The 14350-nt window shown below is 48.7% G+C and overlaps 1 protein-coding gene across 6 annotated transcripts in view; it reads left to right on the top strand.

Annotated features, from left to right (window-relative positions):
* Positions 1-5196: 5196 nt before the first annotated feature.
* The window catches only part of TMCO4 (transmembrane and coiled-coil domains 4), a 116030-nt gene continuing 106876 nt past the window's right edge, over positions 5197-14350 (top strand). For 2 of the 6 annotated variants that reach the window (XM_074380173.1, XM_074380172.1), the window contains exon 1: positions 5197-5409. The gene's annotated coding sequence lies outside the window, so the exon portion shown is untranslated. The remainder of the gene's footprint in view (positions 5410-14350) is intronic. The other 4 variants (XM_074380175.1, XM_039474434.2, XM_039474432.2 and 1 more) reach the window with 3 other exon arrangements.

Below are 14350 nucleotides of genomic sequence, written 5' to 3'. Positions count from 1 at the left end.
AGGGAAAGAAAGAAAAAAGAAAAGAAAACAGTAAGGGGAAATATTAACCCAAATGGCTTTCACTCCAAACCCCCAACACTTAGCTCTGCCAATTCCAGTTGATGGTCCAATTAACATAAAGTTATTCAGTTATTTGGGTCAAAGATGGCTTGGAAACACAGATTGCTCAGCAATGTCACATCCATGGTAACCACACATCGTCCTTAGCAACCTCCACCCTGGCCTTCCTCTAAGGGAGTGTCCGATTCCTCTGCAGGAGAGCTCAGTTTATTTCTGAGTGTGGTAAGGAAAGAAACGACCATAAATGGCCTTTTGGCTCATTCGGTCTCAAGTTCAGCACAACAGCATCATAGGGATCCTCTATGAAAAAGGATATGGGCTGCCTTCAGTGACAGCCTCCCTAGAATTCAGTTCCACTCAACAAACACCCAGGCCAGGCCGGGCCTCAAGTCGGTCCTAGGAGGAGAAACATCAGCGGGACATAGCAAAGCAGGCTTCTCCAATTGAGGATCCATTATCCACATCTCATCTAAATAGGTGTAAATATCAAGGACAGGATAGCAGAGTCAGTCAGACCCCAGTTCAAATCCTGACTCTGCCACCTTTTAGCTCGGTGATCCTGGCCAAGTTATTTAACCTCTCTGGGCCTCAGTTCCTTCCTTTGAGAAATAGGGCTAATCATCACATATAGTGCATAGGGTTGAAGGATATAAGGTATGTGTGGAAGACACACGGAGCCAGTAACAGGGACAGTGATCCCTAAGCAGTATTCATGGTGATTTCTAGAACTTCTACAAAAATTAAATTCAATAGTTTAGTTGTTCCAAACCTGACTGATCATCAAAATCACTAGGGGAGCATATTAAAAATACAAATTCATAGGTTCCCACATCCCTGAGAATTCTAAACGGGGTAGGGCCCACAGAGGGCCCAGTAACCTCTGTTTCCATTATACACTCTTGTGCCTACCCATAGTAGGTACACAATGAATACAGGCCTCTTTCTGGCCTGGACTATTGCAATAGCTTTCTAACCAGCTGCCTCTGTCCACTCCTGTCTCTCTGCCCTCCACACAACAGCCAATGGGATCCTTTTAAAAGGTGAGATCATATCAGTTCACTGCCTCCAACACTCAACAACTCTTCATCCACAGCCCTGAGTAGACGACCCTACATCAGTGGCTCCTGACCCTGATCAAACATTTGAAATACCTGTGGGCCAATAGCAAAGACACAGAATCAACCTAAATGTCCATCAATGACAGACTGGATAAAGAAAATGTGTGACGTATATACCATGAAATACTATGCAGCCATGAAAAAGAATGAGATCACCTCTTCTGCAGGAATATGGACGGAGCTGGAGGCTATTATCCTTTGCAAACGAATGCAGCAACAGAAAACCAAATACTGCATGTTCTCACTTATAAGTGGGAACTGAATGATGAGAACTCATGAACACAAAAAAGGGAACAATAGATGCTGGGGACCTACTTGAGGGTGGAGGTTGGGAAGAAGGAGAGGAGCAGAAAAAACAACTACTGGGTACTGGGTTTAATGCCTGGGTGATGAAATCTGTACAACGAAATCCTGTGGCACGAGTTTACCTATATAACAAAACTGCACAGGGTCAGGAGCCATGGATGTACCCCTAAACCTAAAACCTTTCTTAAAAGTTTTTTTTTAATTATTTTTTGATATGGAGTCTTGCTTTTTTGCCCAGGCTGGAGTGCAGTGGTGCCATCTCCGCTCACTGCAACCTCTGCTTCTCAGGTTCAGGCACCCACCACCACACCTGGCTATTTTTTATTTTTTTATTTATTTTTTAAATTTTTGGTAGAGACGGGGTTTCTCCATGTTGGCCAGGCCGGTCTTGAACTCCTGACCTCAGGTGATCCGCCCGCCTTGGTCTTCCAAAGTGCTGGGATTAAAGGCATGAGCCATCGTTCCCAGGCAGGTATTTTGGTTTTTTGATTTTGTTTTGTTTTTAAAGAAAAGAAATACCTATGGGCTTCTGAACAACATCTATGCCTGGCCAGATCCCAGACCAATGGAATCAGAATCTCTGAGAGCAGTGCCCAAATAGGGTTGCCAGATAAAATACAGGACATCCAGCTATACTTAAATTTCAGATACACAATAAGTAATTGTTTAACATAAGCCTATCCTGTGCAGTATTGGGACATACTCATATTAAACAATTATTCATTGTCTATCTGGAACTGAAATGTATCAGAGAGTCCTTTGTTTTGATTTGATTTGCTAAATCTGGCAACCCTAGGTCTAAGCATCAGCTTTTTTTTTTTTTTCTTTTTTTTTTTAATTTTGAGACAGTTTCCCTCTGTTGCCCAGGCTGGAGGGCAGTGGCGCAAACATGGCTCACTGCAACCTCCACCCTCCAAGGAGCTGGGACTACAGTCTTGCCCTACTATGCCCTGATAACTTTTGTATTTTTTGTAGAGACGGGATTTCACCATGTTGCCCAGACTGGTCTCAAACTCCTGGGCTAAAGCGACTCACCCGTTTTGGTCTCCCGAAGTGCCGGGATTGCAGGTGTGAGCCAGGGCACCCAGCCCTCATCAGCATTTCTGAAAAGCTCACAGTGATATGGCCCCCACTACCTGTCTGACCTCATCTCATCCAGGACTCTCCCCCAGCACTCTCCATTATAAAGGTCAACCACACTCTGACCTCAAGACCTTTGCAGTTGTTGGGTCTACCTTGAACCCTCTGCCCTGTAATCTGATAACCTCCTCAAAGATGGCCCGCAGGGGTTCCCTGACTGCTTCATCTTCTACAGCATGACTTCCCTGCTTTACTTTTTCTGTAAAACAAATTAAAATCAGTTTGCTGACTGGGCGCCGTGGCTCACGCCTGTAATCCCAGCATTCTGACAGGCTGAGGCAGGCAGATCACCTGAGGTCAGGAGCTCAAGACCAGCCTGGCCGACATATGAAACCCATCTCTACTATTACTACTACTACTACTAATAAGAAGCAGCCAGGCATGGTGGTACAAGCCTGTAATCCCAGCTACTTGGGAGGCTGAGGCATGAGAATTGCTTGAACCCAGGTGGTGGAGGTTGCAGTGAACTGAGATTGTGCCACTGCACTCCAGCCTAGACAACAGAGCGAGAATCTGTCTCATTGCAAAATAATAATAATAAAATCAGTTTGTTTACTGTCCATCTCCCTCTACCCATCCCCCAAAGCAGAATGTAAGCTCCGTGATTTTGCTGGAAACACTTCGGTTCTTTCCCCTGCTATATCCTCGGTGTCTAGAACCCCACCAGCCACTCCGCACCTCCCAGTTGAATTAGTCAATGGTTCATCAGAAGGCTTCCCTTCCCACGACTCCTTAAACATTCCTTGGGGGAGAGTTACTTAGAAGAAACTAAATTCTTCAGTGTCCAATACCAAACTTAAAAAAATCTCAAAAGCATGCACCAAACGAGGTAAACGTATTTTCTCCATCTCTCCTACCCTCAATGATGGGATGTGGGCCTGTGTGCGGTGGGGGTGACCAGGGTGAGGCTCGGGTGCTGGGCAATGGCTAAACAAGATCCAATATCCAAAGACAAGTGTGTTCAACACAAGGTCTCTAACCAGATTAGAAACAGGGCAAAGCGGAGGCACGCAGAGCGGTGCCTGGTCCCACAAAGCCCATCTGGCTGGAAGGGACTGACAGATAGAACCCCTTATTCCCCTAAAGCCTGCACATGATTGACCCATTTGACCTTCACAATAACCTCATGGGTGGGTAGAGCTGCTTTTCTTGGTCCTGATGGGCCAGTGGGGAGATAAGCAGATGGAGGATGGAACATTCCACAAGGTGCCTGAGTCCCAGGCTCTGAGCTGGGATGCTGGTCTCTGACTCACGTCGGTACCTTTTCCTCCCATAGCCCTAGACTGTCTTCACTGGGAGAAGGAGCAACAGCCTCTGAAGCCACGATGATTCATGCTCTAGCCCTGGCACTCATTACCTCTGTGATTTCTGCACTGTCTGGACCTGAGCCTCAGCTTCCTCTCCTGTAGAATAGGTGTGATGAAATTTCACAGGGTTGCTAGGGGAAAGAGATCCATTCATTAAGTGCTTCTGTTGAGCACCTGAGAGTGCCAGGTACAGTCCCTGGAGCTGGGCATACAGCAGATAGCAAGGGAGCTGAAACCCACCCACCCCCAGAGCTTTTAAAGGCTAGTTGGGGCTGGGCACGGTGGCTCACACCTGTAATCCCAGCATTTTGGGAGGCTGAGGCAGGCGGATCATCTGAGGTCAGGAATTCGAGACCAGCCTAGCCAACATGGAGAAACCCCAACTCTACTAAAAATACAAAAATTAGCTGGGCGTGGTGGCCAGTTCCTGTAATCCCAGCTACTGGGGGGGACTGAGGCAGGAGAATCGCTTGAATCCTGGAGCCTGAGGTTGCAGTGAGCTGAGACAGCACCATTGCACTCCAGCCTGGGCAACGATCGAAACTCTGTCTCAAAAAAAAAAAAAAAAAAGTTGGAGAGGCAGAACATAAACTAGCAAACAGAAAAATGAACAAAATAATTTCAGAGTGATAAACGGCTATGATTAAAATAGAACAGGACTGGAAGCCTGGTGCATGATCCCACAGCCCTTAGAACAGTAACTGGCGCATAGTAGGTGCTCAGTAAATATGTTCAATGACTGTGCTGGGTGGTCAGGGGAGACTCTCAGACGCCATCCCGGGAGGAGACCAGAATGGAAAGCGGGAAATGGACTGGGGAAAAGGGAGGTCTGAAGGCAGAGTCCCAGGCGCGGGAGCCTCCGGAGGCCCTGAGACAGGGCCAAACTTAGGGTTAGGGAAAATGAAAGAAGAATCAGGAAGAACTTGGATATCTGAACACTTTGCAAACTAAAAGTGCTGCATATACGCGCGGGAAGGGAGTTCCTGTGGCTGGTTCTTTGTTAACATTGGACATTTTTGAAGACTTCCATCCCCGTGGCTTTAGGGCACGCCACTCTCGGGCCGAGTCCTTGGTGGGCAGTTTCTGCCAAGTAGCAGCCTGCATGCAGGGCCCCCCTCCGCCGCGCCGCCTCGCTGCTTCCTGGAGGGTGAACGGAGCCACACACACAGGTGGCGCCGCCGGTCACCTGCAGAGGCCAGCGCCCCTGTCGCGGTGGGTGGCGGAGGCTGGAGGGGCCGGGTCGGGACCTGCAGCTCGCGAGTCCGAGCGCGGAAGGCCCCGCGCCCCCGCGCCGCGCTCCCGAGTGCTCCGCCCGGCCGGCGGCCACCAGGCGCGCTCAGGGCAGGCGGCGGGACCGGCCGGGACCCGGACGCGGCGGGGAGGGGAGGGGAGGGGAGGGGCCGGGCAGGAGGAGCCCGAGCCGGTTTCGCCGCCTCTGTCTTCGCCTTCGTCGCCGCCGCTGCTGCCGCCGCCTCCAGGTAAGGGGGCCCCGGGGCCGCCAGGCCGCGGAGGCGCACACCCTGCCGGGCCACTCCCCGCCGGCCCCACGCGGGGCACCCGGAGCCTGGGCCGGCCCCGTGGCCCTTTGCCCCGCGCCCCGCCCTCCGCCCCGGGCACCGGACCCACCAGGAAGCAGCGGGCGCTTCCCCGCGCTGCCTGCCAGGAGCCCAGGCCGCCTGCTAGCGGTTGTTTTCAGAGCCGGAAGTGCCTTTAGAAATCTTGTGGGGCGGCGATCGGGGAAACTGAGGCCGGGCGGACCACTCGGGGGACCCAGGCCCCCGGCTCCTCCGAGTTGTTAGAGGTCACCCAGCCGCTCCCTTGACGAAGGGGGACGCTGGTCAGGGTCAGAGAGGAAGGGGGCTTGCCCAAGGTCACAAGGGGTCGCTGCCCTTCCCCTTGCCCCACGTGGCCCCTCCACGCCCCCGTCAGGAAGGCCTCCAGGACCCCTTTCCCGCCCCACCCCCACGCCGTCTCCCCGCAGACTCTCAAACAGAGAATTCCAGGGGGGCTTGGAGAGCCTCTGGAGAAAATCTCAGGCCCCTCATGTTACAAGGAGGCCATGTCTTCTCCCTGAAGTTACAGGAGGGAAGAATTATGGCTGCTGACTTTTGAGTGGATTTTACAACTGGGTAAACTGAGGCTCAGCGAGGTGAAGTAACTTCCCCAAGACCACACAACTAGGAAGCAAGAGATAAAAAACCTGGGCTACCTGCCTGGAGAGCCTGCCGCAGTTCTTGGCACAGAGTTGGCCTCCACAGTGCCTTTGCCCTGACCAGCCCAGCCCTTCCCTGGGGTCGCACAGGGAGTTAGGAGCAGGGCCAGGCCAGAATCCCAGAGTACTATCTAACTCGAAGTCGGAGTCAGCTCAGGAGCCCTCTTTTTCCTGAGTCAGTGTTAATTTCATTGCAGAAAATATGAAACTCCATTTTAAGCTTTGGGAACATGCATCGGTTCATTCACCAAATATTTGCTGAGCACCTACTGTGTGCATTCTTTAGGCATTGAGGATACAGCAGTGAACAAAATGAGCCCTGCCCTCAGGAAGTACACTCCCCTTCAGCCTGGGGAGGGAGGGCTGGGCACAGGGGAGACCACTGGTGTCTCCCCAACTGTGAAGTGCGTGAAGACAGCAGAAGAGAGCGGTATTAGAGTGGCCTCAAGCCCTTTGGGCCATGGGCCTCCTTGAAAATGCTTCTGCCAGCCTGAGCTTTCCCACCGCCAAGGATTTGGGGGGCAGGGGTAGGCGGGTAATGAGTGTTCCAAAGCATTCCTTTAACTGCAGAACCTGGAGACCTGGGCTGGAAAACTGGTACTGCCACTGCCTTGCTGTGTGACCTTGGGTATGTCACTCTACCTCTCTGGGCCTCTGTCTCTCTATCACACAACATGGGGACCATACTGTCATAGTGTGGATGAAGCCGCTTCATAAATGATGTGAGCTACGTCTGAGGCCTTACCTAATCAAGCATAAGCAAGGGTGTGTTTATTTAGAGGTCTGGTGACTCTGTTGATAATTACTATTATGATTCCTAATAAAGAAATGTAAGAGGCAGAGATGGAAGTGGCTGGGCTCCAGGCCAGGAGGCTAAGGCTCCCTGCCCAGCACCACTGGGATGCTCGTGTCACCGTCAGCATTTCCGTTTTTCTGACCCCTGCAGCCTCGTGTGCAGTGTCAGATAGAGATGGGCTCAGGTGCTAGCGTTGCAGCTTTGTAACTGAGTGATCAGGCAAGTTAAATGACCACTCTGTGCCTCTGTGTATTCATTTGTAATATACCCATCGCCAAGGTTGTCGTGAGAACTAAAGGAGCTGAAGCCATAAGAGGCCCATTGCAGTGTCTGACACTTTATACTTTTTGGGAGACTATACTTTTAGGCCTAAGGCCCAAGGAGGAGTTGGACAGGTACAGCTGACTGATTAGGTTGTCATAGCTCAGCGTGTAGCTCCCGTAAAGGCTGGAATCTGGAGAATTCCTCATAAGGCTCAAACCATCTCTCGCTACTCTGGTGCCACTGGGCTGCAAAGGCTGGATCAGCCACCCGGGCTGGCTAATGTGGGACCTGAGAAGTGTCAGTGGGTGGCTTCTCACTGTGTTCTCTTTTGGCCTGTGTGTTTTATAAACAGTGTTGTACATTATAAACTGGGACGGCTGATGAGGGGTGGGGAACTGGCTCTCTGGAATGTGTGACAGCAGGCAGAAGGGGTGAGAGTGGAATCCAGTCCCTTTTCCACTTAGCCAACCTCTGCTTCAAGCTGCTCTGAGATCATCGTACCACCCTCTGCCTAAAACCATGCTCTGGCTTCCCATTTTCTTAGGGAAAAGAGCAAACTTTTTTTTACGTGGACCAGAAGGCTGTGTGCACCCCTGTCCCCTGGCTGACACCTCCAGCTGTATCTGTGACCACTTATCAACAGCCCTCTGTACCCAGGCACCCCATGCTCCCTCCTTGGGAACTTTGCACCTGCTCTTCCAGTCCACCCTGACCCCTTGCCTCCCTTTTCCCAGGCAACATCTTCTCACTCTTCAAATTTTTTTTTTTTTTTTTTTGAGACTGAGTCTCACTCTTGTTGCCCAGGCTGGAATGCAATGGCGTGATCTCCACGCACTGCAACCTCCGCCTCTTGGGTTCAAGTGATTCTCCTGCCTCATTCTCCTGAGTAGCTGGGATTACAGGTGCCTGCCACCATGCCCGGCTAATTTTGTATATTTTTAGTAGAGACAGACTTTTACCATGTTGGCTAGGTTGGTCTCAAACTCCTGGCCTCAAGTGATCTACCCACCTCGGCCTCCCAAAGTGCTGGATTGCAAGCAAGAGCCACCGCACCCAGCCTTTTTTTTTTTTTTTTTTTTGAGACTGAGTCTTGCTCTCTCTGTTGCCCAGGCTGGAGTGCAACAGTGCGATCTTGGTTCACTGTAACTTCTCCCTCTGGGTTCAAGTGATTCTCCTGCCTCAGCCTTCTAAATAGCTGGGATTACGGATGTGTGTGCCACCATGCCTGGCTAATTTTTTATTTTTAGTAGAGACAGGGTTTCACCATGTTGGTCAGGCTGGTCTCAGATTCCTGGCCTCATGATCCACCCACCTTGACCTCCCAAAGTGCTGGGATTAGAGGTATGAGCCACCATGCCCAGCCTCATTCTTCAAATTTTAGCCCTACTCAGGCTTTTATTCCAAATGCCCCAGGCCACAAGACTTCTACTGGTATGTCAGAGGTTAAGTTCAGGGTGGAATTATACACTCATTGCTGGGATTCATTCCTGCCTGTACCCTGTACACCACCCTGACTATAACCCCTGTGACCTCCAGTACCAGAGCTAAGTTTGCTTAGTAGGTGCTCAGGAATGACCCCCCTGTAGGGAGGACGTCTTGAGCACATTGGGGACCTCACTTTTTTATCCTTCAAAAAAATCTGCTGAAGTCATTTCTCAGTTGTGGGTTGTTTTATTCAGCACACAGGGAGTGAGCCCCTGCTCTGCCAGGTGCTGTCCTAGGATACCTCAGGGAACATGACCCAGAAGCCACTATGTTCATGGTGCTTCCTCTAGTAAGGGAGACAGACCATAAATAAACCTATAATACATTTTCAGGTGGTGATCAATTTGGTAAAAATCACAACGGGTCGGGTTGGAGGCGGGAGTGGACGGGCTGGCCGTTTTAAATTGGAATGAATAACCAAAATATTAATTGAGAAGCCCTGGTGCCCTGGGCTTCATCCAGTCTCACCCTGACCCTCCTGGTCAGGGAGACAGACACATTGGTAACTGGCCATTATGTCCAAGAAGAGGTGGAGGGGCCCAGATGAAGTCTATGGGGCTTCAGAGGTGGCAGGTCTCACATTCGCTGGACAAATCTAGGAAAGCACATGGCAACCCCTGACACCCCACCTTAGTAAAGTGGAGAAGGACTTGGAGTTTGAGGTCACATAGGCCTGGAAGGAGCATCCTAGGACTTGCCAGCTGTGTGACCTTTGCTTCTGTGGGTCTCAGTTTTCTCATCTGTAAAATGGGAACAGTGATCGTCTCCTCTTCATAAAGTTGTTGGGAAGCTGAAATGCGATCATGGAAGTAGGCCCCAGAAAATCTAAGCTGATTTTATTATTAAAGTGTGCTTTTGGAAAAGGGCACCATTTGGACAGGGAGGCACAGATCGAGAGAACAGCCTGAGCTGAGGCCTGCCTGAGGTGGGATCCCAGGGTGGGCTGGAAGCAGGTGAGTGCAGTTTAGCTGAGGGTGAGCTGGAAGCAGGCAGTGAAAGAAAACCAACTGGGAAAGGCAGGTTAGGCTTGTCCACAGCTGCTTGGGGCTCACAAGTGGGATGTGAGCCTGTGCATAGATGCGAGCTGTCAGATTCATCTAATTTGCTGGTTTTCAAGTTGTGTTGGAAATCTTTGGCCACCCCAGGGTGCAAACCAGACCAAAGAGAAGTGGAATAGCATCATCGTGAAGGTGACTGCCTGTGGGCTAAGACCCAGGCACAAGTTCAAATACATTCCTTGTCCAGTGACCTTGACCTTCAATTCTCAGGGCCTCTGTGTCTCCATCTGTGGAGGGGTGGTAATAGCACCCACCTTGTAGGATTGTTGAGAGAAAATGAGATGATGTTTGGAAAGGGGAGACACGTGGCTAACATGTGCCAAGTATTTACTATTGTGATTTTTTTGTTGTTTTTTTTTTTTTGAGACGGAGTCTTGTACTGTCACCCAGGCTGGAGTGGCGCAATCTCAGCACACTGCAACCTCCACCTCCCAGGTTCAAGTGATTCTTCTGCCTCAGCCTCCCCAGTAGCTGGGATTACAGGTGCCCACCACCATGCCTGGCTAATTTTTTTGTGTTTTTAGTAGAGATGGGTTTTCACTATGTTGGCCAGCCTGGTCTTAAACTCCTGACCTCGTGATCTACCCGTCTCGGCCTCCGGAGTGCTGGGATTACAGGCATGAGCCACCATGTCTGGCATGATTTTTAAATGTTTGAAATTTAAAAAAAAAAAATTTTTAATGTTCTTTAACTTTTAATTTATTTTTTATTTACTTTTTGGGACAGAGTTTTGCTCTTGTCACCTAGGCTGGAGTGCAGTGGTGCAATCTTGGCTCACTGCAACCTCTGCCTCCTGGGTTTAAGTGATTCTTCAGCCTCAGCCTCTCAAGTAGCTGGGAGTACAGGTGCCCGCCACCATGCCCAGCTAATTTTTGTATTTTTAGTAGAGACGGGGTTTCGCCATGTTGGTCAGGCTGGTCTCGAACTCCTGACCTCAGGTGATCCACCTGCCTCGGCCTCCCAAAGCGCTGGGATTACAGGCGTGAGCTGCTGCATCAGCCCTAATTTTTTTAATGTAAAAATTGTGATAAAATACACATACATGAAACTAATTATCTTAACCATTTTAAGTGTGTAGTTCAGTAATATCAAGTATATTCACATCATTGTGCAACAAATCTCCAGAACTTTCCAACTGGCAGATCAGAAACTCCACATCCATTAAGCAATGACCTCCCTCCCCTGCTCCTCCTTCCCACAGCCCCCTGGCAACCACCATTCATTCTACTTTCTGTCTCTATGAATTTGACTACTCCTCATACCTCACATAAGTGGAATTGTACAGCATTTATCTTTTTGTGACTGCCTTATTTCATAACTTCTCAAAGTTCATTCATGTTGTAACGTGTCAGAATTTTCTTCCTTTTTTAAGACTGAATAATGTTCCACTGTGTATATATATCATATTTTGTTAATCTATTCATCTGTAGATGGGCATTTGGGTTGCTTCCAACTCTTGGCTATTGTGAAGACTGAGGCAGAAGATTTGCTTGAACCCAGGAGGCGGAGGTTGCAGTGAGCCAAGATCACACCATTGCACTCCAGCCTGGGCGACAGAGTGGGACTGTCTCAAAAAAAAAGAAAAAAATATTTGACCTTGAGCTTCACTGACTGCTCCAAGGGGAATAAAAAGGCCACAGCTGGCTTGCATGTAAAGAAAAACAAAAGTTCATTATCACATGTGGTCCTCTAAAGGCTCAGGTCGTGGAGTTTTAAGGACAATTTAAGGGATTTTCAAAGATTACGGTATTGACCATATTTGAGTTTCTCCTTGGTGCTGACTAAAGTGAAAAAAACTCTGAAGAATTTTTCATCTCTCCAAGAAGAAATCCAATGGTATTGTTTATGGCATCAGTCAACAAATATTCACTGGGTGCCCACTGTGGGTGCTTGTGGAGCTAAGGTCAGATATTTATGGAATGTCTCTCAACCCCCGCTACTGACAAAAATGACCCAGTCAGTGTTTTCTTTGGTGATAGATGATGTGACTGGCTAGATATAAGCCGTAATCATAGGGCATCAAAACGAGGTCCCACTCTAGAATGACCCCTGTCCATCCCGGGTCTGGGCTGTGCAGCTGAGCTGCAGGCATGGGTTTGCCCTGTTGTTCTCGCTGTGTATCTGTTGTTTCCCTGGAGAGCTCATCCTCTTCTGGATCTTTCTTGGAGTTCCTGGGTGTATTATTCTATTTTCATGCTGCTGATAAAGGCATACCTGAGAATAGATAATTTATAAAGAAAACTGGACTCATAGTTCCATGTTATTGGGGAGGCCTCACAATGACGAAGGTGAAAGGCACGTCTTTCACGATGGCAGACAAGAGAGAAGTGAGAACCAGGTGAAAAGGGTTTTCCCCTTATAAGACCATCATGTCTCATGAGACTTATTCACTACCACGAGAACAACACAGGAAAGACCCACTCCCACAATTCAGTTACCTCTCACCAGGTCCCTCCCACAACATGTGGGAATTGTGGGAGCTATAATTCAAGGTGAGATTTGGGTGGGGACACAGCCAAGCCTTATCATTTCGTGTCTTCACAGTACCCAGGACAAGACCCTTAGGAGCTGGGAGCTCCTCCTTCTGTCAGAGACTCCTGAGCCCAGGGTGCTGCTGGAGCAGCCTTGTGTATCTTAGGTGACCCCAGGGTACAGAAATATTGCTGGTCCTGACAGAAAGGGTTTTTTCTGTCACAGGAATCCAGCACTTTCTTGGAATCAGTGTAACTTCTCAGACGCACTTGAGATCCAGTTTTACCTTGGACTGGATCCTGATCCTAAATCAGATCAAGGGGTAGAAGCCCCCAAGGACCAGGACAGCAGGTGGCACATCTCCCACCCCACAGCTGCCCCCACACTTGTGCAGCTGGAATAGTTTGGGGCCCGTCCTGTCCTATTGGACAATCCATAGAGTTGGAACCATGGGCTCCCTCATTCCAGCGTCACGGAGAGCTGAGAAGTTGGGAATTGCCCTGTCTGTCCCACCAACCCTTGTCCATTTCTTTTTATTTTCTTTCTTTAAAATTGTAATTTTAAGTTCTGGGATACATGTACAGGACGTGCAGTTTTGTTACATAGGTAAACACGTGCCATGATGGTTTGCTGCACCTAGCAACCCATCATCTAGGTACTGAGCCCAGCATGCATTCACTGTTTTTCCTCATGTTCTCCCTTCCCACACACCACTCGCTGACAGGCCCCAGTGTGTGTCGTTCCCCTTCGAGTGTCCATGTGTCCTCATTGTTCAACTAATGCAGGAACAGAAACCCCGGTAAATGAGAACATGTGGTGTTTGGTTTTCTGTTCCTGCATTAGTTTGCTGAGGATAATGGCTCCTAGCTCCTCCATATCCCTGCAAAGGACATGATCTCATTTCTTTTTATGGCTGCATAGTATTCCACAGTGTATATGTACCACTTTTTTTTAATCCAGTCTATCATTGATGGGCATTTGGGTTGATTCCATGTCTTTGCCATTTTGAGTAGTGCTGCAATGAACACACACATGTAGGTATCTTTGTAATAGAATAATTTACATTCCTTTGGGTGTATGCCCAGTAATGAGATTGCTGGGTCAGATGGTATTTCTGGTTCTAGATCTTTGAGGAATTGCCACACCATCTTCCACAATGGTTGAACTAATTTACATTCCCACCAACAGTGTAAAAGCATTCCTCTTTCTCTGCAGCCTCACCAGCATCTGTTGTTTCCTGACTTTTTAATAATCGCCATTCTGACTCATGTGAGATGGTATCTCATTGTGGTTTTGATTTGCATTCTCTAATGATCAGTGATGTTGAGCTTTTTTCCACGTTTCTTGGCCACATGAATGTCTTCTTTGGAGAAGTGTCTGTTCATGTCCTTTGCCCACTTCTTAATGGAGTTGGTTGGTTTTTTTTTCGTGTAAATTCGTTTAAGTTCCTTGTATTGATAATAGACCTTTATCAGATAGATAGATTGCAAAGTCTTTCTCCCACTCCGTAGATTGCCTGTTTGCTCTTATGATAGTTCCTTTTGCTGTGCAGAAACTCTTTAGTTTAATCAGATCCCATTTGTCAGTTTTCACTTTTGTTGCAATTACTTTTGGTGATTTAGTTATGACGTCTGTGCCCATGCATATGTCCTGAATGGTGTTGCCTAGATTTTCTTCTAGGGTTTTTATAGTTTTGGGTTTTACTTATAAGTCTTTAATCCATCTTCAGTTAATTTTTTTATAAGGTGTAAGGAAGGGGTCCAGTTTCAGTTTTCTGCATATGGCTAGCCAGTTCTCCCAGCATCATTTATTAAATAGGGAATCTCTTTTTTTTCTTTTTCCTTTTTTTTTTTTTTTTTTCGGCAGGGTCTCATTCTATTGTCACCCAGGCTGGAGTGGTGCAGTGGCAGGATCTCGGCTTATTGCAGCCTCAACCCCCAGGGCTCAAGTGATCCTCCCACCTCGGCCTCCCGACTAGCTGGGACTACATACAGGTGCTCACCATCACGCCTGGCTAATTTTTGTATTTGTTTTAGAGATGGGGTTTTGCCATGTTGCCCAGGCTGGTCTCGAACTCCTGGGCTCAAGAGATCCACCTGCTTCAGCCTTCCAAAGTGCTGGATTACCGGTGT

Source organism: Saimiri boliviensis, chromosome 11 (genome assembly GCF_048565385.1).
Source record: "Saimiri boliviensis isolate mSaiBol1 chromosome 11, mSaiBol1.pri, whole genome shotgun sequence".
Lineage (NCBI taxonomy): Eukaryota > Metazoa > Chordata > Mammalia > Primates > Cebidae > Saimiri > Saimiri boliviensis.
Note: the sequence above shows the minus strand (reverse complement) of the source record. Positions and strands in the feature narration are given on the sequence as shown.